The sequence below is a fragment of the Rhinolophus sinicus genome, chromosome 6, assembly GCF_057876585.1.
Source record: "Rhinolophus sinicus isolate RSI-liver-muscle chromosome 6, RSI-T2T, whole genome shotgun sequence".
Classification (NCBI taxonomy): Eukaryota; Metazoa; Chordata; class Mammalia; order Chiroptera; family Rhinolophidae; genus Rhinolophus; species Rhinolophus sinicus.
In genome coordinates, this window is record NC_142506.1 from 56,788,479 (window position 1) to 56,816,373 (window position 27,895).

Below are 27,895 nucleotides of genomic sequence, written 5' to 3' on the forward strand. Positions count from 1 at the left end.
GCTAAAATTCACATGTGGGCTGCATGACTAGACGTAGCTCAGAACAGGGGACAGCAGGTGACATCCCCTCTCTCTTTGGTATTTATCTGTGGGAGCCCTGGTGTCCTCTACCCCATATTTCAAGAAGGATGATGACAGATGGAACAGAACCAGATAAGAGTAAATGAGCAGAGATGGGACTTGAAACCTGAGCATACGAAGAACGTGTGAAAAACAACTAACAATGCTGTGCTTGCGCTGGAGACTGTATGCAGGGAAATATAAAGCGCTGTCACGTGGGTGAAGGATTCAATTTGGATTATGTTGTCCAGGAGGCTAGAATTTGGACGAATGGCAGAAAGTAGAGAGGTGAGGGGGGCAGTTCAAGGTACAGAAGACCTTTCTTGGACAAGAGCTCTTTGCAAAGGGCTGGGCTGGCCCGGGAGAATCTGTCCTCTTCTGTGTCCCTGAAGGCCTAGTTGTTGAATCAAGTAACTTCTAACAGCCTTTCCAGCCTTGTGATTCCGTCTCAAGGTCAAAGACTCATTCAGAGCCAGAAGGGCTAAAAATGAGATTTAGAATCACCTCCCTCACTTTTTACGGACGAAGAAATTGCGAGCCAGCCAATCAATGCCGGAACAAGTTCTCCCACCAGACCGTCTAAGTCCCCGCCTGCCATTCCTTCTGTAGACTCCTATGTATTCCTTCCGTAGGCTCATTCACTGTAGAATCCTACTGTCCCAACTGCTTCTGATATTGAAAATACCCTAACATATGTGAATCTTTAGAATAATAGTTTCCCCATGGAATGGAAGTAATTTTACATACCATGGCTTTGTGTTTTTAAATGATAAAAAAACTTTCCCAGAATTTACACATCACTTGTGTAAATTACACACCTCTTGTAGCCTTTCTGTCTCAGGTTGTAAGTGGACACCCAGCTCGCTGTCCTCATGACATGAGTGACACGCTGGGCCCAGTCGCACTTCCGGGACTGTCTCTTGTCCTGTGGTCCAGGGTGCCTTGTGAGGGCTATGCTCTGTGTTTTGTGACCTAGGTTTGAAAAGTCTGTCTCTCATCAGTGTCCTGAAACTACCTATAATATATGAACCTCGTGCATATACTATGAAATCTAAGGCCTTACAGCAAGTCGCATGCCCCCGCATTTGGACATTTGTATGGTCGCTGAGTCCTTGGGTTGTCCGTCCTTATTAATTAGGAGTTCTGGTCGTGGCCATTTCAGTCTGAGCATATCTCCATCCTCCCCAGACGGCGAGGATTGGCCTGGTCCAGGAGCCCAGCCGTCAGAATGAAGAATCAGGTAGACGGCAGGGATCAATGCAGGCAGGAGGACTGTTAAGGAGCATGCCGTTTCCAGAGGTCAAGAATGGGACAGGAATCCAGGGGGACAAGTCACAAGATACCGGGCAAGCGAAAAGGCCCAAATCGAGGCAGACAAGGAGGTCAGGCCCAGCAGCCAGCGCTCAGAACGCCGTGATGGGCACCTCCTTCCGGGGCAAGTGGGAAATCTAGGATTGCAATGGGCGTAAGCTTGACAGTGACTTGTCACTGTGATTATACCTGGACAGAGAGGGGATCAGAGTCTTGGTAGATTCTGCTGACATGATTAGGGCATAGCTTTCAGAATGTCGTATTTCCTCCTAACTGACCATCTAAGGAAAAAAACTGTATGGTGATACTCTTACTACTTTGCAAGTGTAGTGCACTCCTGCCCAAAACACCAATTAATTCATCCCCTTAAACTTCAATTGAAGAAACGTTTCCTTTTAGGGAGCTAGATAAAGGGCAGTTATGATGCTCAATTCCCATGCTGCAGTTTTAGGAACTGATGGGGCAAAATTCGAAACAGCTTCTCATGTCTGACCATCAGAAATGAGCCACAACCCCCTAGTAGTGAGGCCCTGTTTTATCTTCTTGTTCTTTTGCTGTAAGCGAGAGCAGAATAGCACCAATCTCTTTGGCTGGACAAGGGTCAGGGGTTTACGGTGGAGAATAATATTCAGTGAGTAATACATCTCTGTAGTGACTAAATATCAGTTTCTTCCTGGGCAGGGTGGTGGCCACAGACGAAACGCTCTGTAACTCATGACCTGGTCACTGAGTCATCTCCTTTGAAATGACAGGCTACTATTAAAGTAAATCACACAGTGATGAAAGGAGACCAAAAAAGAAGCATTGACCTTCTTTATAAACCTTTCCACTTCCCTAGCTTAGGCTCATTTTATTTTGGGGAGGTATAATTGTTCCTCTTGAGCCAACCCAACAGAGTTTCTTTTCTTACATTTTTGGCAAGAGTTGAGCATAATAACTTTATCCTAGGAGCCTTCCTGATTACCTTTGAAATGAGAGAGTGTGTGGGGGGGAACATAAGGGAATTAAAAAAAGCAAAACAAAAAAACCCACAACCTATGGTTGGAAAAAACTTTCTTTTGGAGGTTGTTTAATTTAACTCTCCTGCGTAACTGCCTCCCTTGAAGCTTGTACTATTTCAGGAAACTGAATTTCTTTTCTTAAAGACTCTCAGGAAAGAACTTCTCGTAACCATTTTAGACACTTAGGCAAGCCCTTAAGGATTGGATTTCTGCTAAATGCATCCCTGTGTTTCTTCCTTCTATAAAGGAGTAAACCCAGTGGTAATCTGCAGAGCCCTTTGGTTTGAAACGATTCAATAGGGAAATTAATTCTTAAAGGGGCAGCAACAGGATGTGCTACCAAAACTACTCAAATTTTCATTGGTGCTCACCTTGATATTTGGAGTACACTTTTAAAACCAGCACCCGGGCTCTTATACAACCGTGTATGGCAGGTACAGATGAGGAGACAGGTACCAAGAGCTCTGGGACACTATTAGACCATCTTATTTTGCACCAATGATGATGCTTTTTCTCTTGTCCAGACGGTGGTTTTTGCAGATGGAAAGGAGTTCCGTGGCGCTCTCAGGCTTTCTCCTACTGCATGTGGTCAGGATCTAAGGTGTAAAGCTGGCAGTGATTAGTGGGGCTTGAAAAAATTAAGTGAAAAAAAAAAAGAAAATTACCCTCAGGAGTAATGAAATAGCAGTGCAAATTCCACATCCCAACAGCCTATGTTTGGGATGGTTTAGTGGTCTGCTTAGGTTGTAACTTCCTTCTCATGCCTTTTTATCTTTTACTTCCCTTCAGTATCCTCCCAAAAAGATGGTACGTGGGGCCTTTCTGGGAAGTGAGAACATATTCATTGTTTACGTTTGGCAGCCTGTCTCTTACAGAAAACTGTTACATTCCCTTTAATACTTCTGAAGTCATTGCCACAAGTTATCTTTTTATGTCTTGACCCATGAGCTTTTGCTTGTCCAGTATCATTTTGTACTTTATGATTCAAAAGCTTAAAAACAGATGTACTGACATGTCTCCCTCCTATGCATTTTAGTCTATATTCTGCATAGCACATTATCAGAGGTCAAAAAAAAAAAAAAAAAAATCCTGATCGTTATTATTGTCATAAAAGTAATAGTAATAATAGTAATAATAGTAAAATCACACATACTTCTCAGTCACTGTTCAAAGATAAGTCTAATATTCTTTTACAGACAAATAGCCAAGGAAGCTACATTTGGTAGATTGCTTAGCAAATGCGATGTACCGCTAGGTGCTTTGCATAGAGACATCTGCCTTTGCTAGTCATTCAAAAACCCTGTGCCAAACGTTACTTTACATCTCATTTTTCCCGAGGTTTCTTGGTATCTGAGCTTACTGAAAACCACAGCTTTGAAATCCTTCAGGATTCTCTTGCCTTAGTAAAGCTACCAACACTGTATTACTCTAATACTTCTTGCGAAAACAAAACTAAAACTGAAAAACAAAGCTGCCCTTTTCAAAAAAGAAAAAATTGAAATTCTTACTGCTCACAAGGAAGAAACACACGTGAGCTGTGGAAAAAGTTGTGTAACAGCCAACGAATATTAGTGGACGTGAGTCCATAAATTAACCGCGAATGTCAATGAATTTGTCTCTTGAATCAGATACCTAATACTTTAGATTAGATTGTTTGAAAAAGGAAGGCCTCAAAGAACACAAAACAGGAGCCCAGGAAAAACAGCATTTCCCAGCTTCCTATCTAACTGAGGCCTTTCTAGTCAGGTTTACCCAGGGAGGTGGGAACCCTGGATCCGCCCTCTTTTCCTTCTCAGATTTCATCTTTTCTTCTTGTTCCCCAGCAGTTAGACAATGGGCTGTCCACAGACCTACTGTTTTAAAAAGAACTGGCTCAGAATTCATTGTCTCCACATGGTTTCCTTATTCTGTTCTGTCCTGGAGTTGTCCATTTATGTTTATATAAACTTTTTGACTCCAGTGTCCTAGTAAGATTTTTCCTATTCTCTTTCTCATATCCCTGGATTTAAAAGAGATATCCTCTTTGATTCTTTAGTTCCTGTTTTCAATCTGTCTTATGAACAAGTTTACCAACTTTTTTTTTTTTTACCTTTGTAAATTGAAATGTACTAGACATATAAGATTGTGTTCGTTTAAGGCATACAATGTATTGATTTGCTACATTTATATATTGCAATATGATTGCCATTGTAGCGTTAGCTAACACCTCTATCACGTCACATAATGATATCTTCTTTTTTTCTTCTTTTCTTTTGTAGTGGGACTAATTAAGATCTAGTCTCTTAGCGAGTTGATGTTTACCCACTTTTCCCCCTCATATTTGACTGGCCTCTTCTGCAATGTTACTATATAATAGGTGCTTCATCAATCTTTGTTAAAATTTGAACGGAGCTAAGTCAGAAGGCCGTAATGACACGAGTGTCTTACCTGTGAGCTTGTTGACAGCTCTAATACAACCAATGAAATCAGACACATGAGAGGAGCGCAGATGAGCCATGATATGGCTCACAGGCTTGTCCATTTGGCACAGTTTTTACATTTTGTTCCCCCTTGGTAATTAGATCTCACACCTCTAAAGCCCACACGTTTCTAAAATTCCGAAAGTTAGAACTCGGCCCCATTTCAAAACATCGCAAAGCTCAACCACTGAAAATATTCAGTAAAAACATTTTACTAGTAATCATTTCTCGTAAACTGTAGAATAAACTGGTTTTATCAAAAGGCCGGGCAGGATGATGTTGGTGATAATACAACCTTATACTGTATTTGGTAATTTTCCTACAGGTAATGTAGGTGTTTCCTAAGCGCCATGTTTGTGTGTATGGACTTGGAAGGCCTCTGTAGGTGAGAAAGTTGAAGAACAGTAGAAAGTAAAAGGGTCTTTTCTTAAAGATGGAAGCAAAACTTCACGGAACACTTGAGACAAGGAAAAAGTTTGCAACTCCTGACAAATCAGAATTGCTCAGAGAGCTTATTGCAGCTGCCTGAGTTTCTTTGCTTCTTGGAAGATCCTTGGGGAGCAATATTGAGCACTGATTATGTTCATCCTCTTCTAAATGGGGGTGGGGGAGGTAATGGTAGAAATAATATTAGGTTGGTGCAAAAGTAATTGCAGTTTTTGCAATTATTTTTAACCTTGTAAACCGCAATTACTTTTGCACCAACCTAATAGCATTGGTGGGGGGAGTGTCTTACTGCCTTTAGAATTGACCCCGTAGTGGGTGTTTCTGCTAAGGACCACATACTATGCTACATAAATGTGTTTTAAATGTTCAGAGGGACAAAGGTACCACCCCATTAAAAGGAAATTTCTAGAAAGGACAAAGGACTAGTAGCTGCCTGCTGCCCAGTGTAAATTCCTTCCCTGGTTCTTCATTCAAGCTGTCCCTTTTCTACCAAGATCTGAATTCTTTTTGTATGTCTGCAACACCCACTTTCCTCTCAGCCTACAAACACCCTGTATCTTCAGATTTTGTCCCATCTGAAAACAGCTTTTTCCATCTTGCTCATCTCTATTTTCTTCTTCACATCATTACTCAAAAGAATATCTACACAGCATTTGACACAGAGTAGGGCACATTTTATTTTTAAACTAGTAAATGGACACTACTTTTGTAAAGACTTGTTTTGTGAAGAAAAATATTCTCTCCTTGAAAAGTAGGCATTGAAAAGGAAGGGACGGGAGTTTATGAGCTGTGGCTGTTTTAAAACATGGCCCCTCAAATTCTTTTAAACTCTTCCCATTGAGAGGTGGGGCCACAACCCCTCTCTTAGAATCTGGGCTCTGTGACTGTTTGACCAATAAAATGTAGTGGAAATAAACAGTGCCAGTCTCTGGGCCCAAGCCTTAAGAACCTGGCAGCTTTTACTTCCTGTCTCTTGGACACATGCTTTTGGAACCTAGCTTCCATGCAGTGAGGAAATCCAGGCCCCACGGAGAGACTGCTTAGATATTCTGAGGTCCCAGCTGACAGCCAGCATCAACCCCCAGACATGAGTAAAGATGCCTCTAGATGATACAAGTTCCATCACTTTCCAACTGAGGCCCCAGGTACTGGGGAGGAAAGACATGCCCTCTCGAGGTGCCCTGTCAGAGTGTCTGTTCCAGAGTTTGTGAGCACAAATAAATTTGGAGGTGGCTTGTTACGAAGTCCTAGATAACTGGAATTTAGCCGATCTGTTCCTTTCCTAACCTCACTTCGCTTTAATCCTCGTTGGCAGGTATAACTTCTTTCACTGGCCTGCTGTCGACCACACACTTCACACCTTTGGACTATCTTCCCTCTAGGTAGGAGTCACAGAACCGGACGACTGCAGGAGGGTGTAAGGCAGAGTGCAGGAGGGATCGCCACCATAGAACTTTCTGTGATGAGAAAAGGTTCCAAATCTCTGCTGTCCAGTCTACCACCTGGCACATGAAGTGTGGCTAGTGCCACTGAAGACCTGAATTTTATTTTATGAAAAAAAACTTTTCATTATTAGTTTCAGGTGTATAAAACAACATAACGATTAGACATTTACCCCCCTCAAAGTGATATCTCCCCCAATCTACTACCCCTCTGACATTGTATATAGCTATTACAATACCATTGGCTATAATCCCTCTGCTGTACTTTACATCCCGTGACTATATATATTTTATATTTATTTATAGTTGATGTTCAGTATTATTTTTATATTAGTTTCAGGTGTACAGCACAGTGGTTAGGCACTTATATAATCTACGAAGTGATCCCCCAATAAGTCCAGTACCCATCTGACACCCTACATAGCCCTTACAATATTATTGATTATATTCCCCATACTGTATTTCACATTCCCATGACTATATTGTGACTACCAATTTGTACTTTCTAATCCCTTCACCTTCTCCCCCACCCCCTGAACCTCCTCCCATTTAGCAACCATCAGGTTTTTCTCTGTATCTATGAGTCTATTTCTGTTTTGTTTGCTTCTTTATTCTGTTCCTTAGATTCCACATATAAGTGAAATCATACAGTATTTGTCTTTCTCAGTCTAACTTATTTCACTTAGCATAATATCCTCTAGGTCCATCCATGTTGTTGCAAATTGCATTTTAAATTAACTTTAATTTAAAATATAAAAGCCACATACAGCTAGGGGCTACAGTACACACCACTGCAGATCTAGATGGTTGGCGGTAAGCTGCTGTGCCGAGGATAACCCCTGCCTAACCACACTGAGTTAGCAGTTTTTAAATCAAAATTGTATTGCACTCAGATTTTTAAAAATAACACTAAAAGTACTAAAAACAGCAGACCCCTGCCCCACCTTTTAGTCTCATTCCCCAGAAGCATCCACTTTTACGTCATTTAAACATTCCTTCTTGTATGTATGGCTGAATATAAAGAATATGCCAAACTCTTGTTTCTTTGATTTATTCATTTGGAACATTATCTGTTGATTTCCTGTTATGAGAGATGAAGATGTTTAGGGAACAGAAATGGAAAAATAGTTTCCAGTCTTTTTAACCTCATAACATGTGGCATCATTTCCCACTGTTTTAGATTCCTATTGCTACTGTAACAAATTACCACAAACGGAGTGGCTAAAAACAATAAACATTTATTATCTTATAGTTCTGTAAGTCAGCAGTTAACAAAAGTCTGACTGGGCTAAAATCAAGGTGTCAGCAGGGCTGCATTCCTTCCAGGGGAGAGTCCTTTCTCCTTCCCTTTTCCAGCTTCTACAGGCTGCTAGAATTCCTTGGCTTGGGGCCCCTTCCTCCATCGGTAAAGTTAACAGTGTTGCATTTCTCCAACTGTTCTTCTGTAGTCATATTTCCCTGTATGAACTCAGTTGAAAAGGGTTCTCTGATTTTAAGGGTCATGTGATTAGATCAGGCTTACCCCAATAATTCAGAATCGTCTCCCCTTTTCTGAGTCCCTTAATTTAATCATATCTGCAAAGTTCCTTTTGCCATGTAATGTTTATTTGTTCACAGGTTCTGGAGATTAGGACGTGGACGTCTTTGGGGAGCTATTATTCTGCTTACCAGGCTTACCTTTCTCTTTTCTGTATTCAACAGTTGACATTGTGCCTCAGTTTCTTCATTTGTAAAAATGGCATAATACTCGTGCACATCTCATAGGATTGTTGAAGCTTAAACGTCCTAATGTTATGAAAAGGTTAGCTCAGTGCTTCACACACCATCACACATCATCACGTGTACTACTCAACTATTATTATTTGTGTACAAAGAGCTGCAAATGATCCCTTGAACTGAGTATGTAGAATGCTTCAGGGTTAACTACGTAGGAGAACCTGTAAAGCAAATCAATGCCTTCTTTCTGATAAAAGACTAACCTTGCCAAGTCCACGCAGACAAAGAATCTAATCCCCAGTGACCAGTATTACTAGTCAACTTAAAAATGCAATTGCTAGAAGAGCTTCATGTAAATTCTCCCCCTTTCTCACTCGAATGAAAAACCTATCAAAGGATAAAAGGGGAGAACCTGATTTTTTGAATATTCTTCTATTTCTGTGCTTTCTCTTTTCTCTTTCCTTTTTTAGAAATAATTTCAAACTTACAGAAGAGTGACAAGAATAGTATAAAGAACGCCCACATTCTCTTTACCCCAATTTTAACATTCTGTCACATTTACTTTATTACTGTCTTTTCTACATTCAGGTTATTTTTTTCCCCTAAACTATTTGTGCCCTTTGACTTCAAAATACTTTAACAGATATCGCCTCAGAACAATGCCATTCTCTTGTATAACAATAGTTCAATTATGAAATTCAGGAAGTTTAATCTTGATATAATACTATTATCTAATACACAATCCATATTCGAATTTTGCCGCTTGTCTCAATAATGTCCTGGAAATGACCTTTAGTCTCCTTTCATCTGGAACAACTCCTTAGCCTTTGTTTATATTTCACAACCTTGCCCTTTTGTAAGAGTATAGACCAGTAGTTTTGTAGAATGTACTCAGATTGGGTTTGTTTTATCTTTTCTCGTGATTAGGTTCACGTTGTACATTTTTAGCAAAAATAGCACAGAGGTGGGAATGCATCCTTCTTGGTGCATTCTATTGGGGAAGCCATACTGTCAGTTTGTCCTACTGCTGGTGACGTTAACTGTTTTCTGGTGTTTCGATCATTGACAAGTACAGTAAGAATCAAGGAAATGGAGACTAACCCATGTGTTAGAGTCCAGTTAAGTGGAGGATTTCTTAGACAAATACGATACATTTTCTGAAGTTTTCTGTGTTTCTGTTTTCAAGTTTCTTTTTGTACACATCTTGTAATTTTCAATGCGTTTGGAAAAAGCAAACAATTGTAGTGCTGTGGCAAGATGGATTTAGGGAAAGAGGATTTAAAACATTTCCTGACTAGGTGAAGACAGGTCCAGGGTGGAAGAGATGGATGGACGGGTGTCCCATCTTTGCATGGACAGGTTTTCAGGTAGATGGGGTGGCAGACGGTGTGCTCTGGTCCTTATTAAAGCCATAGATGGCCCTAATGATTGGAAGGAGGAGCCTGGACCCCCCCACACACGCACACACTCACACAATTTCCCCAGCTTCACATCCTACATGGCTAGTACTCGCCATTCTGTTTTATCCTTCCGGCCTTTACACAAGCATGCTGATTCACATGGAGAGAAGAGAAGGGGCTGGTGTTTATTGAGCTCCGGCTATAATCCATTTACATTCATGACACATAGATGAGGAATGGTCAGCTGAGTCATCAGGAAGTAGAGGTCAGCAGAAAGGTTAATCCAACAAAAACTAAGGGAATCAGGTATCAGCAGCCAGGTCTTCCTTTCCAGAGAGACTTCCCTCACCTTTATGACTTTTCTATGTCACCCGGGGGGCTGTCCTTTCAGGCAGATAGGTCTCTCGTGTGAAGGGTCCTACTAATAATACTAAGAAATAGACCTGAAATGAAATGCAGCTGTTTTAATTACCCAGACTATCCCAAAGGATAAGCAGGAGTTGATTGAAGAGTGGGAATAGTGTTCTGTAATGAACGAGTCATTAAAACAAGGACGGTGAAACATAATGTGACTTACCTTTGTGAATGTCTTTCTATTGTTTAATAATAAAACATATCGCTGTGTTTCTGGAGAAGAATTAGAGAATGTGCTGGGGCAAAGGGGTGGCTTTCCAGTCATTAAGTACCAACGCTTGATCATTCACGGGCAAGAGTAATGTATCCTGCACGTGGCATTTTCAGAGGAAAGATCATAAAGAGAGATATTATATTGATTGAACGTGACAGGAGGCATGACTGAAAACCTTGGAAAAGATGCAAAGATGCACAGATAGTAATATGATTTGTAGGAACTGGTGATGATAAGCCAGAAGCCAGTGAAGATGCTTTTGTATGCATGTAAAGCTGACCAATAAATGGTGGTCTGTACTTCGTTTTTCTGACTGCATTTGACCTCGTGGAATCAACTGAGCTGTAATTTTCAGATACGGCCACCAGGTGGCATTTACTTCCCTTGGGTGAGCTTGGGCCAAGTTTAGCGGGCCAGTTGGACTGCCCTAGGTGCCAAAGGTGGGACATCAGTAATTCTATCCTGGGTATTCTTTCCTCTGCCAGGACTGACCTATGACTGTGCCCAGCTGGTGCCCCTTGTTCTGTTGTAATGCCTGCCAGATGGATAAGCTCTGTTCTGAGAATTTAAGTAACTATTCACCCAAAGCCTAATGAACTTTATTATAAACTGTTTCCACTACTCTAAATTAATTTTTTGCCTTTGATAATGTCTCTACAGAGACTTTATATAATTGTAATAAGTGTTTATCTACTATTTTGTGTCCTACTTTTAATTCAATGTTATTTCACATGTTTGAATTAGTATAGTCTATGTGTGTGTGTGTATATATATATATATATATATATATATATATATATATATATATATATATTTAGAAAGGAAAATAATATTTCAATGTATTTCTCATGTTTCCCTTATTATAAATAACATTGATATGAACATGAGAGTGTGTTAGGCCCCAAAGTAGAAGTAAAGGATCAAAGAATGATTTTATAAGTCTTGTTATATATTCCCAAGTTGCCTTACAGAAAAAAAAAAAAGTGGGTTTTTTTTTTCAATTGCTACTTTCCCCTGAAGCTTCTAACTCCCAATAAAAAATATACTGCTGAGAAAGACAAATACTGTATAATCTCACTTATATGCAGAATTTAAAACAACAACAACAACAAACAAGGCTCACAGATCCAGAAAACAGCATGGTGGTTGCCAGAGACAGGGGAAGGCAGAGGGGAGAGGAATAGGTGAAGGGGCTCAACAGGTACAAACTCCCAGTTATAAAATAATCAAGTCCTGAGGATCTAATCTACTGCATGGTGACTATAGTCAATAATACTGTGTTATACATTTGAAAGTTGCTAAGAGAGAAGATCTTAAAAGTCCTTACCACAAGAAAAAAAAAGTTTTTGTAACCATGTATGGTGACAGATTTTAACTAGACTTACTGTGGTGATCATTTTGCAATATATACAAAGACTGAATTACTATGTTGTACCCCTGAAAGTAATATAATGTTACATATGAATTATGCCTCCATAATAAAAAAAAATAAGTTGCTGGTGCAGGTCTTGATAAGTTGAAACTGTCTCCTACTAATGGTGCATTGTGTTAGTAATTTATGTGAATACATACCTTTCACGGTGTGGTGTGGAATGATTTCTTTAAATGTAATTTAATTGGTCATTCCTTTAAAAAATGACGTCTGGATTTTGTGTCATACTTAGGAGTAGCTTCTCCTACTAAGAGTAGATAAATCTTTCCCCATATTTCTTTAAGTCATGGGTTCTTTCCAGCTTTTGGTAACACATAGTGCTGCTATCAGTCTTCTTGTACCTGTCTTTGTAAACATAGGTTTGCGTTTCTGTTGGGGACGCACGAAGGATTTGCTCCTTTGGGATGCACATGATTGAGATGCTTGTGTTCAGATTTGGAAGAAATTGCTATGTTTCCAAAGTGGTGATGCTGACAGATGTACATTTTTCTTCTAATTCATACTGATAGGTGTCTAATTCATACGGAAAACTATGCTACTCAAAGCTAAAACGTTCTGCAGGAAACATTTTAAAAAACCATTTTGCTCAAAACCATTTTGGCATTGTTGTCTGGTTTAGAACTCGGGGCCTTGGCTTTCTCATATGCGGTGAAATGGCCACGAGAGGCGTCTCATGTAACCACACGGACCTCCTCTGCTCCTGACTGGCCAGCGATTAAGAAATTTAGGCCTGGGTTTAGTATTAGACCCCACCCCCCCAGACCATAGGGGTTTGCTTTTTCTCTTCATGGGTGTGATGAAGGCCTAAGTAGCAATCCCAATGAACCTGTTACATAAACAAACAAACCAAAAAGATGAATGATTTTTAACTAAAAAGATCCTTGTTATGACAGAAAGTCATCATATCAAGCAAAGGTGAGGTTCCAGCTATGGGGGGGGGGGCTAGAGAGATTTGTAGGATACCAATCCATCTTCTTGTCACCTTTGCACTGTCATTAGGGGCTCAGCACTGGCCTCCAGACTTCAGGTTAGAAAGCGATCTTTTAAACATCCTGATGTGTAAAGGGATTTTTTTTTGGGGGGGTGAGAGTTGGGGAGGCATGGTCACTGGTGGTAATCTAACAGGTCACACACAGGGCCCAAGTGACACCTCTGACGGGCCCCTGAGCTCAGCTTAGCTCGGGCCTTGGATTTTTAGGTCCAGCCCCTGTGTTTTCTTTGTCCACGCAGTGACAGAGTGATGGCTGCTAGGCTGACCACAGACTAACATGTCCATTAGAATTCCAGCGGAAGGAACAGGGGCTCCCATTCCAGTGATGAGAATGCTTGGGTATCTAATCCATGTCCTTAGAAGGATTGCTGCCACCATTTCTAGTAGAAGGGCTCTCCGGTGACTGTTATCAACGAGGAGGCTGTTTCCTAGCATAGAACACAGACAACAAAAGCATTATGGCTGCGGGAGTACTTGCTCTATGTTCCTGTAAAACCTGATGAAAAATCCCTTCTCCTCATGAGAGATACCTCCCCGGTGACAGGGCTGTTTGTCCAGTGACCCCGGACGCAGGATGCTGGACAGAGATGGATGAGATTGGCTTCTTTCATCTCCCTGAACCCATTTTTAATTCCTAACTAACTTCCTCTCTGACACGTTCTCCTTTCGATGGCTTTGGTGTCACCGATCAAAGGTACAATCAAGGGCTATTTCTATTGGCTTGACAGCTGATGCAAGGCAAACTTTCCAGAATTTGAGAGGTGGATTACTGTCTCAGCTAATTTATTAAATCAGGAGTTTGGGAAGGATTTCAGCGTCTCTGAATTTTTTCCAAGGTGACTAATCTCTGTTGGTGTTAGGAAATCAGCATGACCCCTTTTCCCAGCAGACTTTACTACTCTCCTCTCTGTAGCTACCACAGGGGATAAACCAAACAGATGGAAATTCTAGGGTCTGCACAAAACTCCTCCAGGACCTGGTATTCCCCTCCACTGATTTCCAATTTTTTCATCCACAGAAGGAGTGGGCTGCTTTGCTACGGAAAGTGGGCCAGGACATTTTCTTGACCATTTCTTCCCTTGTGAGTTTTTAGCTCACATTACTCTGGCCCTCTTCAGGGGCTCCTGATAAACTCCTAATCTTTGAAACTCACCTAGCATTCCACCATAATCCCAGCACCCCTCCACGGTCCCAGCACTCCACCATAATTCCAGCACTTCACCATGATCCCAGCACTCCACTGGGATCCCAACACTCCACCCTGTTGCAGGATTGTATGTATGTGTGAATGTTTCCCCTAAGAAAACTTTAGAAAATCACATGGTAGGAATCCCCATTCAGTCCCCTCCCAGGCACCAGAGAGTAAGCCTGCAATGGACACTGAGGTAGAAGGTCTTTCAAGTGGAAATCCCAGAGGATGGAAGGAGATACAGCTCAGAGTGAATGGATGCCTTCAGGGTTGTTGGCAGGTTGATACACGAATGAGGACCAGATAGGATGAGTCATTTTAGGAAACATAATATATGGGCGGAGTTGTGCACTAGTTTTAGAGTTAACCTATTAGTATTGATCCAAAATGATTTAGGCAAACCATTTGCCTCTGTTCCGAAAATCAACATGGAAAACCCCATGTCATCATCACGAGGGTGAGGTAAGAGATTAAGTGCCGTTGACCCAAAGGGAATGGTATTGACCTGTCTTCTCCGTGTGGCATGTCACTCTTTAGCTACCAAGCCCCCAGGTAAGTCAGAATTACACAGTAGAAAGAGTGGGATTTGGAATCTCAAGCAGACCTGGCTTTTAATTACAGCTCCTCCACTTACCTGGCTCAGATTACTGTAACCTTTTTTGAGTGGTTGGATTTTTTCCCTGTAAAATGGAGACCTAATAACTACTTCACGGAGTAGTTATGAGAATTTTATAAAATAATATTGTAAAAGTGCTCAATAAATGGTAAGCACTCAATAAATGAGAGCCCTCATTATTTGAGGACCTTATGATGTCTTTATTTTTATTTTTATTTTATTTTTTTGGAGGGGGAGAAGAGACATTTGACAAACCTTAAGATTTCATCTTTGATTCTTTCTGGCTATTAGAATCTTGGGTACTAGATTTTGTTTTTATTTCTGCATAATTGAGGTTAAGCTACAACACTAGAGTTTTGCTAGAGGCTCAGAAAATACACACCTTTTGTTTGTGTTGTTGTCTTTTGTTCACAGGTAAGTATGAGACGAAATCTTGCATCTTTCTACCCAGGGAAGTAAACTAAACACTGGTTCTAGTAGATTGTGAACAGTCAGGTGCTGAGTACATTAGCAAGCAGAATCCCACTGGCCTAGGACAAAGGCCTAGGAGATGATGTGGCCACCACAGGCAAAGCCACCAATGGCTCCCATGTGCGTGTGTGATGTTTTAAGAGCTGTTGGTACCATCTGGAAATTTTTTTTCTGTGCTCCCCACTTCTTTACCCAAATAACAATCGGTGTGTATGACAGTATCTTATGACAAGGGGCAATGGGATATAGGACACAGAATATGAAATTAATGATTATGGTATATGGTTCTATGATTAGTATACATAAATATTATCGATGTGAGTGTAAACGTTGATCCAAGGTCTGCACAAATTACACATTTCCATTTCACATTTGCCTTTCCTTTTAAACACCATCAGATTTGAAACCTTGGTGTCCCCTTGGGCTCTTTTCTTTTTGTCCCCTTCATATCCAAAAGGTGCTGTCTACTGGCCACTCTGTTCCTGTGGTGTTTCTATCCCTTCAGCATCTACATTATCAGCCTAGGTGTATTACATCATAAGGTCCTCAAATAATGAGGGCTCTCATGTGTTGAATGCTTCTCATTTATTGAGCACTTTTACAATATTATTTTATAAAATTCTCACAACTACTCCATGAAGTAGTTGTTAGGTCTCCATATTTGAGGGGGGAAAAGCCAACCCCTCAAAACAGTTACAGTCAGCTGAGCCAGAGAAGTGGAGGAGCTGTAATGAAGGAGAAGCTGTAAAGGTTCCCTTTGCCTGGATGTATCAGTGTGGATTTTCCCCAAGCAGTGCCTGGTAGAAGGCCCTAAGTGCAGGGAGTGGGAGTAAGGTAGGGAAGGAGGAAAAGCCAATATCGGGGTGCATTACAGAGGGTACACATTGTTTTGGGCAATGAAGGTGTGATTCCACAGGGACCTTTTATGAAGGGTAGAGAATGCGTCCCAGAGTAGTCCACTTGAAGGACAGAAGACAAACGTTTATTCAATGCTTTCGTCCCCCTTTAGTTCAGGGGGACCTTGCACTTCTGAGCTGCATTTGCCTGGGGACCGGTGGGCTCTCAGAGTCTTTGAGAAAGCCTGGGACAGTTAATTGAAAGACCGCTGCAGGTCACCTGAAATCACAGGTGGGCTGAGGGCTCCGTGGTGTCTGGTACACCTGGGCAATGGTGATAGCTTCCTAATTAATCTTTCTACCTCTGTATCTCTGCCTCCAGCCCACCCTACATATGTTGGTTTAATCTTCCCAAAGAATAGCTCTTGTCATGGATTCCTCTGCTTGAAAATCTTCCATATCGCTTCATGATATCCTGGAGAGAAGAAACTCCTTAGGATGGCATTGCAGAGCCTGGCTTCAGACTCTTAAACCTGACAGGAAGCCTGGTGCCAGCCAGTGTTACCTGCTGCTCCCAGAATGCTCGCAGAGGTGGGGACCTCTTACATTTGGTTATGCTCTCCCCTCTGCCTGGAGAGTTTCTTCCTTTCTTCCCTACATTTTGAACTCCTAGCCATACCTAGCTCTCAAGGGACAGTTCAAATGTCACCTGCATTTGTTTTTGATTGCTGCGTAACAAATTACCACAAACTTAGTGGCATAAACCGACAGCCATGTATTACCTCACAGCTCTACGGTCAGAAGTCTGAGCAGAGGCTCGACTGGGTCGTCTGCTCAGGGTCTCACAAGCAAGAAATCAACGTGTCAGCTGGGGTGGGCTTTTATCTGATGGTTCTGGGATAGAATCTGCTTTCTGGCTCATCCAGGCTTGTGGCTGAATTCAGTTCCTTGCAGTTCTAGGAATGAGGTCCTCTTCTTGCAGGCTGGTGGCTGGGGTTGCTCTCAGCTCCTGGAGGTGGCCCTCAGCTCCTTCCAGTGGTCGCCCTCATCTCAGCAACAGAGAAACTCCCTTGAGTCAAATCCCCTTCACACTTTGAGTTTCCTTCTTCTGGAAGAAGACTCATAGCACTAGATGGGACCCACCTGGATAAGCGCCATTTTGCCAAATAAAGTAACAGAATCATGGGAGTGGAACCTCATTATATTCACAGGTTCCACCCACACTTAAAGAAGACGTGATTATATAAGGGGGAGGCCTATGGGGGTCATTCTTAGAGTTCTGGTACCACACCACCTCTTCCAGGAAGCCTTTCCTGTCGCTTCTAACGGGAGCTCTCGCCTTCCTCTGTGCCTCATAGCACTTGGTGATAATGTAGGTCGTATGTGCACTGGAGTTCCTGTGATATTCTCCTCTCTCCACAGCCACAGAGAAGAAGAGGGCTTTGGCTTTACTTACCTTCCATTCCGTTTGTCTTGCTTAGTATTGGTTCCTCCAAGTCCGTGCATTACTTTTTGCCAGAACATATTTGGTATTGTACTATATTTACATACAGAAGGACACATAAAGGACAAAATCTAAAACCGTTAAAAGAAAGGTACAGAGCCATGAAATAAATGACATTATATAGAAATGAAAGTTCTTGAATATAATTTGTACAGGTGTTCTTCGTGACATTTTTTGGTGTTAAGCATGAAATATTCCTCTTTGTTTCTTTTTATTGCTATTTCCTTAAATTTAATAACATTTTTTATTGAGGTATTCATTTTATTTCTATAGGTAGTAAAGTATATGTCCTATAAAAAGCATTTAGTTGTAATTTTAAAGTCAAATCTAAGACTCTGCCTTTTGATTGGTGTGTTTTACCATTTACATTTATCATGATTACTAATATATTTAGACTTGTCATTACTATCTAATTTTGTATTTTCTTTTTTCCATTTATTTACTACCTTTCTTCTTTCCTGCCTCCTATTGAATTGATAATTTTTTCTTTATTCTTCTAATTATAATTCTAGGTGTAATATCTTGGGGATTACCTTAAATTTTCAGAATATGTACCTGTTTTTTTCTATCAAAGCTTGAAGTTAATCAGTATTTATATCTTCTTCCTGAATGAGACAAGAATTTAATGCATTTCAACTTTCTTCCAAACTCTACTCTCATACTTAGCCTGATATTGGTATTTGTTTTATTTTTAAACAAGCAAAAACGATTATTATTATTATTATTATTATTATTAATGATCAATGCCTTTTTAGATTTAGATGTATTACCATATATTACCAATTTCTCTGATCAATCTTATTTTTTCATATTCTACATCTTCCTTATATTTTTCTACCCTTTGGTAATTTTTCAGTGAGAGTATTTGAAGTAACCTTTCTGAGTCATTGTATATTTTTAAAAATTTACTTTTAAAATTTGTTTTGTTTTTTAATTTTTCATGACACAAAATTTCAAATATAGACAAAAGTAGAGAGATTCTTATGTCTCATGATCTTTCACGTATCCGTTCCAGCTTCAGCAACTACCAATGAGTGGCCAGCATCATTTCATCTGTATTTTCACTCATTTTCCACTTCTACTGATTATTTGGAAGCAAATTCCATATTATTATCACACTGAAAACAAATAATAATTCCTAAGTATCATCAAATATCCAGTCAGTGTTTAAATTTCCCAATTTTCTCTCTCTCTCTCTCTCTCTCTCTCTCTCTCTCTCGTTTGATATTCAGGATCCATTCATTACAATTGGTGATAATAAAATTTACAATAATCACAGGGTATTATCAACTATTCAAATGACTTATTCTTAGGTGATAGTTTGGTTGGGCATATGACCTGTTGTTTTGTTTTGTTTTGTTTGAAACAGTTTATGTAGAGACCTTTCTGATATAGTGTAGTGGTTTCTTAACATCAGACACTCAAAAGAAGGCTATACGGTTTTACCTCCAAGTTGCATGTATCTATAACACATTTTGTGCATATGACAATTATTGAAAGAGGTCCAACTTGGAGAGCTGAGGAACCATGCACGCTTGGGCATAAGGTAAACACTTTATTCAAGTTTGTAAAACAGTGATGTTAACATTTAAATCTAATGCCTTTACGGAGTTCACAATTACATAAAAATGTAATGTTTAATCCAATGAAAGTTTATTTTTGCAATTGTTTTTTTTTTTTTTTAAAGATTTTATTGGGGAAGGGGAACAGGACTTTATTGGGGAACAATGGTCAAATTGTTGTCCTCTCAATCTTAGTTGTGGAGGGTTCTGTTCAGCTTCAAGTTGTTGTTCTTTCAGTCTTAGTTGTGGAGGGCGCAGCTCAGCTCCAGGTCCAGTTGCCGTTGCTAGTTGCAGGGGGCACAGCCCACCATCCCTTGTGGGAGTCGAACCGGCAACCTTGTGGTTGAGAGGACGCACTCCAACCAACTGAGCCATCCGGGAGCTCAGCGGCAGCTCAGCTCAAGGTGCCGTGTTCAATTTTAGTTGCAGGGGGCGCTGCCCACCATCCCTTGCGGGACTCGAGGAATTGAACTGGCAACCTTGTGGTTGAGGGCCCACTGGCCCATGTGGGAATCGAACCGGCAGCCTTCGGAGTTAGGAGCACGGAGCTCTAACCGCCTGAGCCACCGGGCCGGCCCCTGCAATTGTTTATTAAATTATAACTTAATTGTTAACTCACTGTCTTATAACTGAGTTGAAACTATTTGTATGATCTTACGCCATTTGCGAAGAATTTTCACATCTGTAGCAGGTATTCTGCTGGGCTCCTCAGCCTCTGGAAGCACTCAAACTGTCACACGATAGCAAATCTGTTATTTCCTGGGGCCACCTTACAAACCACAGAGTCCTACACATCCTGACCTACCTCTCAGCTGCCAGCTCTCTGCAGGGTGCCCTGGTTGCCCCCAGATTATGTTGAAATGCAGTGCTGCTACTGCTGCTTGAAGCATGTGGGTTGCAAGTCATTTGCAGCTGTAACACCTATACCCAGAGGCTCTGCCAGCCCTCTCTGCAGTCCTGCTGTTGTGGAGGGCACTTGTGCTCTGAGGCACAGCAAGAGAGCAGCAGGGTGATCTCATTCCCCAACCTTCTGTTAACTGCTTGGGCCCTGGTACAGCGCTGACCACTTTCTACACACCCTGTCTTAGTCGTGGGCCATTTTGATCATCAGGAACCAGGTTCTGTTCCCTTTCCCTCTTCCAGCGCTGGGCCAGGCAGACAGCTTCCTCACTGGGCTCTGTTCCCTGGCTTGCTCTTTCCTGAAAAGCTTCCTTTCAGTCCTTCCCATTTCTTCCCAGCTGATGGTTGTAGAGTTGAGTTGGTCATTTGGACCTAAATCTCATGTTTCTCTGTGAGGTCTCCCTTCACATGTATAAAACTATTTGATCCCCATGGCAATCCTGTGAAGTAAGAAGAGCATGTATTATTATCCCTATGTAAGGCAAAACCAGGTCTTACAAAGAGTCAAGTAGGGCTTTAAGAAAGTAAACTTGTGAAGGACGGCTTGGATAAAAGGCTGAGGTACAGTAGACAGCTACTTAGTTGGGGGAATGAAGGACCTAATGATGACGGCCACAGGGACCTGGGCCTCTGGGTCAGGGCAGACTTGGCGCCCAGATAGGGTTTGCTCTGTGATCAACGGCAATACCTGTGGTCCCAGGTGAAGGGAGGTCTGCCATTGACACTGTATAAAAACCACTGTAGCTGCCCCTTACTGAATGCTTACCTTGGACCAGATTCTGGGCGAAATGTGTTATATATACTTTCTCCTTTATTTCTCACAGTGACCTGAGAGCGAAATATTGGCTTTCTCATTTTACAGATGGGGAAACGGAGGCTTTCAGAGATTTAAGTAAATTGTCCAATGTCATACAGCTATTAAGGGGCAGGAGTGGCTTCCAGTATGTTCTGTGTGAGCTTGACTCCATGATTTTAGCCACTCTGCTGTATTTCCTTTCAGGGACTGAAGTGCTTTGACACCAAGTGGGCTTTATTTCAGGGTTCAAGTTAGACAGGGAGACTCAAGCTGTCTGTAGATAAAGGGACTAATTTTCCCCACTTATGTCTGAAAAATATTATTAACAGAGACTGAGCAGCTCTTGATCTCTGACAAATCAACGTGTCACTGCCCTGTAGTTCCTGGTACCCAAGAATGAACATAGTTGGGGAAGTATTCTTCTACCCTGTTAAAAAGTCCTATTTATTATTGTCCTGTGCCTTTTTTTATTTTTTGAACTTATTCTCAGACCGACTTAAGATTATGGCTTAGGCTGCGGGCATGATGTGAAGGAGCCACTTATATGATCACGGGCCACCAAGATCTTCCAACATCGCTTGCCATCCTGAGGTTCATTCAGTACCGGGTTCACCGGCCCCACTTACCCGCTGATATAGTGTTTAGACTCTGCACATCTCTCCAGCATCTCGCTGTCACCTGTTGTCTTCTCCGAACCCACACACATTGGCCCCAGAGATTGCCTGCTGCTTCTGAGTGCAGCGGTGAGGCTCCACCTCTGTCTCGCCCATGCCATCTGGGAGCAGCCAGGCTGTCTTCTGGTTCGACACGTTCTATCACTTAACTCCGAATCCCGGCAGAGATCCTTGTTGGGTGCGTGGGTGGCCTTGCCAGGACTGTTCAGACCCACCAAATGGACCCACCGGACGTATTTGGGCCCCACCTCATGATGTTGTAGTTTATAACCCTCTCCACGATCACCAAGAACTTTCTGTAGACCGGAATTTGAGGGGGAAATCTAGTTAATGGACACGTCTGCATTTGTGTCCACATAAAGGACCAGATCAGCTGACCAAAGGAAACGTGTTTCCGTTCTCGTGTAATTCCAGGAGATGAGGCAACCCTTCTTGGGGGTTTACGTCAACCCTGTCAGAATGACACTTCTGTTTCTGCAGCTATGAGCATACTAACGAAAGTGACAGAAGGCAGGCCTGTTGGGGAACCCACAGAGTTGTAGCTGCTGCTGTTACAGCTGCCATGGTTACTGCTGAGACTTTCTCCAAGTTTTCTTTCACTTACGGATAGAATCGTAAGCGAAGAGCGCAGACCTCGCTCAGTAAGGAGACATGCCACTGTTTCTCACTCATATGGGACCTCACACAAGTTACTTATCGCTTTAAATCCCAACTTCTTTATCAGTGAACTGAAACTATGAGTAGCATCAATTTCATAGGGTTGTTATGAGGATTTAATAAGATATAACATGTTGTTGTTTCAGGGTCTGGCATGGAACTGAAAATCGAATATACCGTAGTTCCCATTACTACTATTCATGGATTTTCCCTCATCAAATCATGAAAGAATGTGGTTCATGATTCATCCTGTCTTTAGAAGCGTTGCCTCTACAGATCTCAGAGTCATGTGCACTTTTGCCCACCGCCCACAGGTCACACAGGCAGGACATACAAATCACATCCTACAAAAGCCCCTTATTTTATGCCAACTATCAGCAAGGAAACTGACCTGAAAGCTTCCTCTCCCCACGGAGCTGGAGTGGAACACTCTCTGTCCCTGGATACAGACAAGAGGCCCAGCCCTTTCAGAGGAAGTGAAATTTCTCTGGGACAGGGCTGTTCCGTTCAATCCAGGCTGACTTGAGTTAAAATGGGCTTATTTGTCTCAGTGAAGTGTCAGAACAACACGTCTCTCTTAGATTCACGCGTGGTGTTACGTTTCGCGAAGGTTTTCTGCCCTCCTTGTCTATGACAGCTTGCCTGGCAACTTGAGCCTGCCCTGCCCACAGCTGGGCCCTCTGCCACTTGCCTTATGATTGCGATCTCAGTAACAACTCCTGTCTGAACCTACACCCTTGCGCATACACACACCAGTTTAATCACACCTGACCAGCCAACTCTGCTCGCTCTCCCGCAGAACCTCTCGCCCAGGTGGCTCCTGCCTGCTGACCGGTCTTCCCTTGGGACCTCCAGAAGTAAGGACCCTCCAGACTCAGTCGTTCTCTGCTGGCACCGGTGAGAAGCTAGAAGCATTTTTGACAGGAAGCTTATCTGAACTCCTCATCTGAAGTATCAGAGCTGCCTTCCACCAGCCCACAAGGGATTTCAGTCTAAGATAAGAACTGAGGATGCATAATGGGCTGGGGTTAAGACCAGAGTTACACGAAGCTGGGTTTGACATAGCTTGTGCAAGACAAAGCTTCATTTGTTGGGACAGCGCCTGTCTCAGGGAAGCCTTGCTGCTTCGCAAGTCTTTCCTCTGGTTTGACTTTTGATTCCTTATGTTCCCTTTTCTTTGGATTGGGCTCAAGTGAATTTAAAAACACATTCAGCAATGACAACATGCAGAACAGTCTGTTTGTTACTTTAGACAGTTTGTTGAGTGGTACAGTGTGGGCTTTGGCCTTAGGCAGACCTGGATTTGACCGTCATCTCCGCTATTTATTAGCTGTATGATTTGGGGTAAGGGTCTCTGCTCCGGCCGCTCTGGCTTCTGTTTTGCTCATCGAACGTGCCAAGCACACTTCTCCCTTCAGCGTCTTTGCATGCGGACCCTCTTCATCCACAGTTTCCATGTTTAAAATACCTACCCTATGTTAGTCACTATTACACCATCTTATTTTAATTTCTTCATTGCATTTGTCCTATTTACTTGTTTATTATCTGTTATCCTCTATTAACTAGAACAGAATCTTCTAGACAGCAGAGCAGGGCTTTACCCATCTTTCCCACCACTGTATTTGTAGAGCTTAGAATTGTACGTGGCATATACATGGTAAGTTCCTAGTGTTTATTGAAGGAACCAATGAGTTAGCATCTCTAAGAATTAGTTTCTCTGTCTGTAAAATGAAGATACTAGCACCTCCCTATAGGGTTAGTGAAGCTTATATGAGAAAATCTTTGTAAAGGGCTCAGCATAATGCTTGGCATATAGTAAATGGTGGGCCCAGTTATTACCTCTACCTGCATTTCCCCTCTCCTGAGTGTATAAGCTCCTCCAGGGCACAGATTGTCTTATTTGTATATCTCATACTGCTATGCCTATAGCAGACACTGAGCAAAACTTAGTTTAAGGGAAAAGAGATTGCCTTCTCGTAAATCAAGCCTTCAAATAAATGAAATAGAAAACACACCAATTCCACGTCAGCTCAGCTTTTAGGCTTAGCTCATGAGCCCTGCGCTCTATGAGGGGTTTCCAGACTGTTCCGTCCTGAGAGGGTTGGGGGATTGGTGACTATTCCCTGAGTAGGCTCCCACCAGAGCAGCTGTACACTTGATTTCACTCACAGGTACGTTTCCTCCACGAGGCTGCATGTGCTTTGAATCTTACTTATTGTTACATCCTCAGTGGCTGGTCCCATGCCTCCTGGCACTCAACAGAGAAGCTTGAAGGACAGGAGCGCAGCAAAGGACAATGGCGTAGTGATTAAGAGTGCAGATTCTAGACTCAGAACACCTGGGTTCAAATCCTGGCTTCTGCCACTCACCCACTGTGAGGCAGCAGACAAGTTGCTTAGCCTCTCTGTGCCTCAGGCTCCTTATTCATAAAACAGGGATAACAACAGTACCAACCTTACGTGATTGTGGCAATTAAAAAAGTCCCTACACTTAGGGTTCTTAAAACAGTGTCTTCAATTCTACATGTGTACCTATTTCACGTAGATATGCCTCAGGCCGTTCTTGGCTAGTGACAGACATTCAGTAGTGTTTATTAAATTAAACTGAAAAGTTGTGTGTAAATGGAAACGTTTTGGTGAATAAAAACATATTTAAATGGACAGGGAGAATTTGCTGTAGTAGGTCTTTTGTGATATGTATAAGCATGCCTTAATTGATTTTTTTTTTTAGCTTTGTATTTATTCTATTAGGTGTAGTAAATGTGACGTGTTTGAGAATAGATTTCCCTCAATCTTCAGCGGTTACAGCATAGGGACTCAGTTGGAAGTGAAAATTCTCTCCAACCAGCTAATACTTTCCTTTTTCAGTTTTATAGTTTTCGAAGTTTGTTTTCTCTGTGGACCTTTTCAAAACTTCCTCTGGGCCTTAATGAGAATAGTAAAAACCGAGTTCAGCCAAGACTTTTAGAAATGTTAATCCTCCTCAGTCTACACTGGGCCACAATGGGGGGCGGGGGTGCAGTGGAATGTTCTCAACTGTCAGTTACAAACTAACAAGTGTTACACATAACTGTTTCTAGAAGTGAGTTAGGGACTCCAATTGGGGTTTACATGAAGGCATAGAAAACCTTCTGATGAGTTTTCCCCTTTCTAATTGTTTAGCTATTACAAAAACTGTTTTTATAGTAGCGACATAACTGTTTCCATTTAATACTTAATTGATGGTGAAACATTGTGTGCTAAATTAAAGGGACTATCAAGAACTTTTAAGAATTGGTCCTTTCCCCCAAAGGAACTTTGGCCGTGTATCTGTAAAACCAGTGTGTATCCTTAAAAATATTTGAATAGAGCCCAAATTTAAAAATGGATTTAAAATGACTAGAACTCAGTTCGTTCTGATCTAACACAGAGTATTCGAATAGAGACCAGGAAGAAATACATGTACGTACATTCCTCATAGTGGAATAAAAGCCCTTTTGCACTGGGGGCAATGGGAGCCACAGCAGGTTCTGTGATGTCCAATGGCATTTGTGACACCTCAGCACTTGAAAGTGTTTATTTTCAGCATTTTAGGCTAGACTCCTCTTGCTGGCTAGTAGTGAGTCCTCAATTTAAAGTTCTGAAATCTCGTCAAGTAGATTTTCTTTCTTTTCAAATGCTGCATAGTCATTATAAATCTAGTGTTGTTTTTTTATGGATGATGACCTCATGGGCCGATCACTAGAAGGGTCCACTCTCATAGGTTTGTATTCCAGCAATGGGTTTGAGTCCCATAGATTCTTTCACCCTCATTCAACCAGAACCTCTTGTAGCCATTTATGAGATAGGTTTTTTGGGGGTGATGAATATTATGTATGGCCATAGGATTTGTAAAATGTACAAAATACTGGCTGTTATGGACTGAATTGTGCCCCGCCCCCAAGACCCTTCAACCTTTGATCCTGCCCTGCCCATATACCCATCCACTTAGAAGAGTTTTAAACATGGGCATGAGATGATTATATTTCTGCTAAAAAGAATATTCTTAATCCTAGGTAGAGCAGAAGTCAGCAAACTTCCTCTTTAGAGATCCAGATAATAAATATTTTAGGTTCTGTAGGCCATATAGGCTCTATCACCACTACTCAGATTTGCTGTTGTAGTGTGAAGGCAGCCATAGACAATATGTGAACAGTAAGCGTGGCTGTGTTCCAATAAAACTTTATTTAAGGACACTGAAATGTACATTTCATGTAATTTTCACGTGTCACAAAATATTTTTTTTCTTTTGATATTTTCCCCTCAACAATGAAGAAAAGGTCAAAATCATTTTTGCTCACAGGCAATCAGAAACAGGAGGAGGGCCAGATTTGGCCTGCGGTTTGCCAACCTGTAGGTGGAGAGGAATTGGAGGGAGCGAGAGGAGATGCAGGAAGACCTCCCTATTACAGGAGTCAGGAACAAAACCCCACTATTCCTCACAAAGAGAAAAAGAGAGCATGGTAAACATTTATTAAAGTGCCATCAAGACTACATTTTCTGAGTACCTGCTCTGGGCTGAAGATACACAAATAAATGAATAACAAATAGTTTTTGTCATTGGGTCTAGTTGGGGGGACTAGATTTTTTTGTTTGCTATGTCATATGTTAAATGCCACAATAAATGAATTGTGTGTGTGTGTGTGTGTGTGTGTGTGTGTGTGTGGCTATTGAATATAGATGAGTTATTGATTAATTGTTTGAGAAATGTCAAACATGACTTCCAAGAATTACATTTAGGTGGGCACTTCAAAGATGAGTAGAAGCTTACTTACCATATGGGGTCAGGGGGGAAGGTATTCAAAGTACAGAGGAAAGCACGCATATAGGCAAGGTGCCTGGAAACCCAAGCTTTTGCTCCAGCTCTCGTTTGAATATCTGCTAACTTGAGGGGAATGTAGTAGAGAACCAAATACATTTCTAGGCTAAGAAACTAATAAAAATGGAGTATATAAGGTTTCAAGAGGGAGGATAATTGGTGGCGCAGTAAATGGTCCTACGTGATCCAGACTCTGGCTACTTGTTCTAACCCTCTTACAACCCCCCTGTGGGGACAGTGCCCCAGAAAGCAGTTTCCAGGCTCTTCGGCCTCACATAGAAAGTACTGGCTCAGGTAGTAAATGGCCATCAACTGTGATTGGATGGCCATTAGCTGTGGCTAGTTGGCTGTCAGCTGTAACCAGTGAGCCATTGGCCACTAATATAACTGCCGTGGCTACGCTAGCAGAAAATGGGGGCTAGCAAGAAGATGGTGGCTGAGGCTGCAAGCACGGATTGCAGTTAGCAGGGCAGATTGCCGCTAGCAAGTGAGGTTGGTTGGCAGAGACAAGTGGATGGCGGGTTGCGGATAGTGTGGCTCCTGCTTCCTGTGTCTCCAACCCAGCCGCCAGCAAGACTACAGTGGTATGACTCCCCTATCTATGGCTCCGTGGGTGTTCCTTTTTGGCCTCACCGCGTCCTGCGTTCTTATGTGGGGAGCTGGACCAGAGACCCCCGCAGGTCGCCCAACATGACACCCCCTCCTTCTTCACTCAGCTTCAGGCACATTGGCTTTTTTCGCTGTTTAAGATGCCAGCCACACGCCTGCCTCAGGCCCTTTTCTCTGCTGTTCCACTGCTTAGAGTCTGATTCCCTCCCTCTTCTTTCCTCAGACGGCTTCTCTGACCACCCTAATTCAGACATTACTCTCTTAGGCTTCCTGCGCCCCACCCATAGTATTTGTTATTACCTCATTCATTTGTTATCTAGCGTCCCCACTAGACTATAAGCTCTATGAAGGCATAGTC

The 27,895-nt window shown here is 42.0% G+C and overlaps 1 protein-coding gene across 4 annotated transcripts in view; it reads left to right on the forward strand.

Annotated features, from left to right (window-relative positions):
* Positions 1-27,895, forward strand: part of TP53BP2 (tumor protein p53 binding protein 2) — a 136,223-nt gene that overhangs the window by 53,055 nt on the left and 55,273 nt on the right. For 3 of the 4 annotated variants that reach the window (XM_088799129.1, XM_019716049.3, XM_074316943.2), the window contains one exon: positions 22,892-22,989. The exons of the other annotated variant lie outside the window; for it this stretch is intronic. The gene's annotated coding sequence lies outside the window, so the exon portion shown is untranslated. The remainder of the gene's footprint in view (positions 1-22,891; positions 22,990-27,895) is intronic. 4 annotated transcript variants of the gene reach the window in all.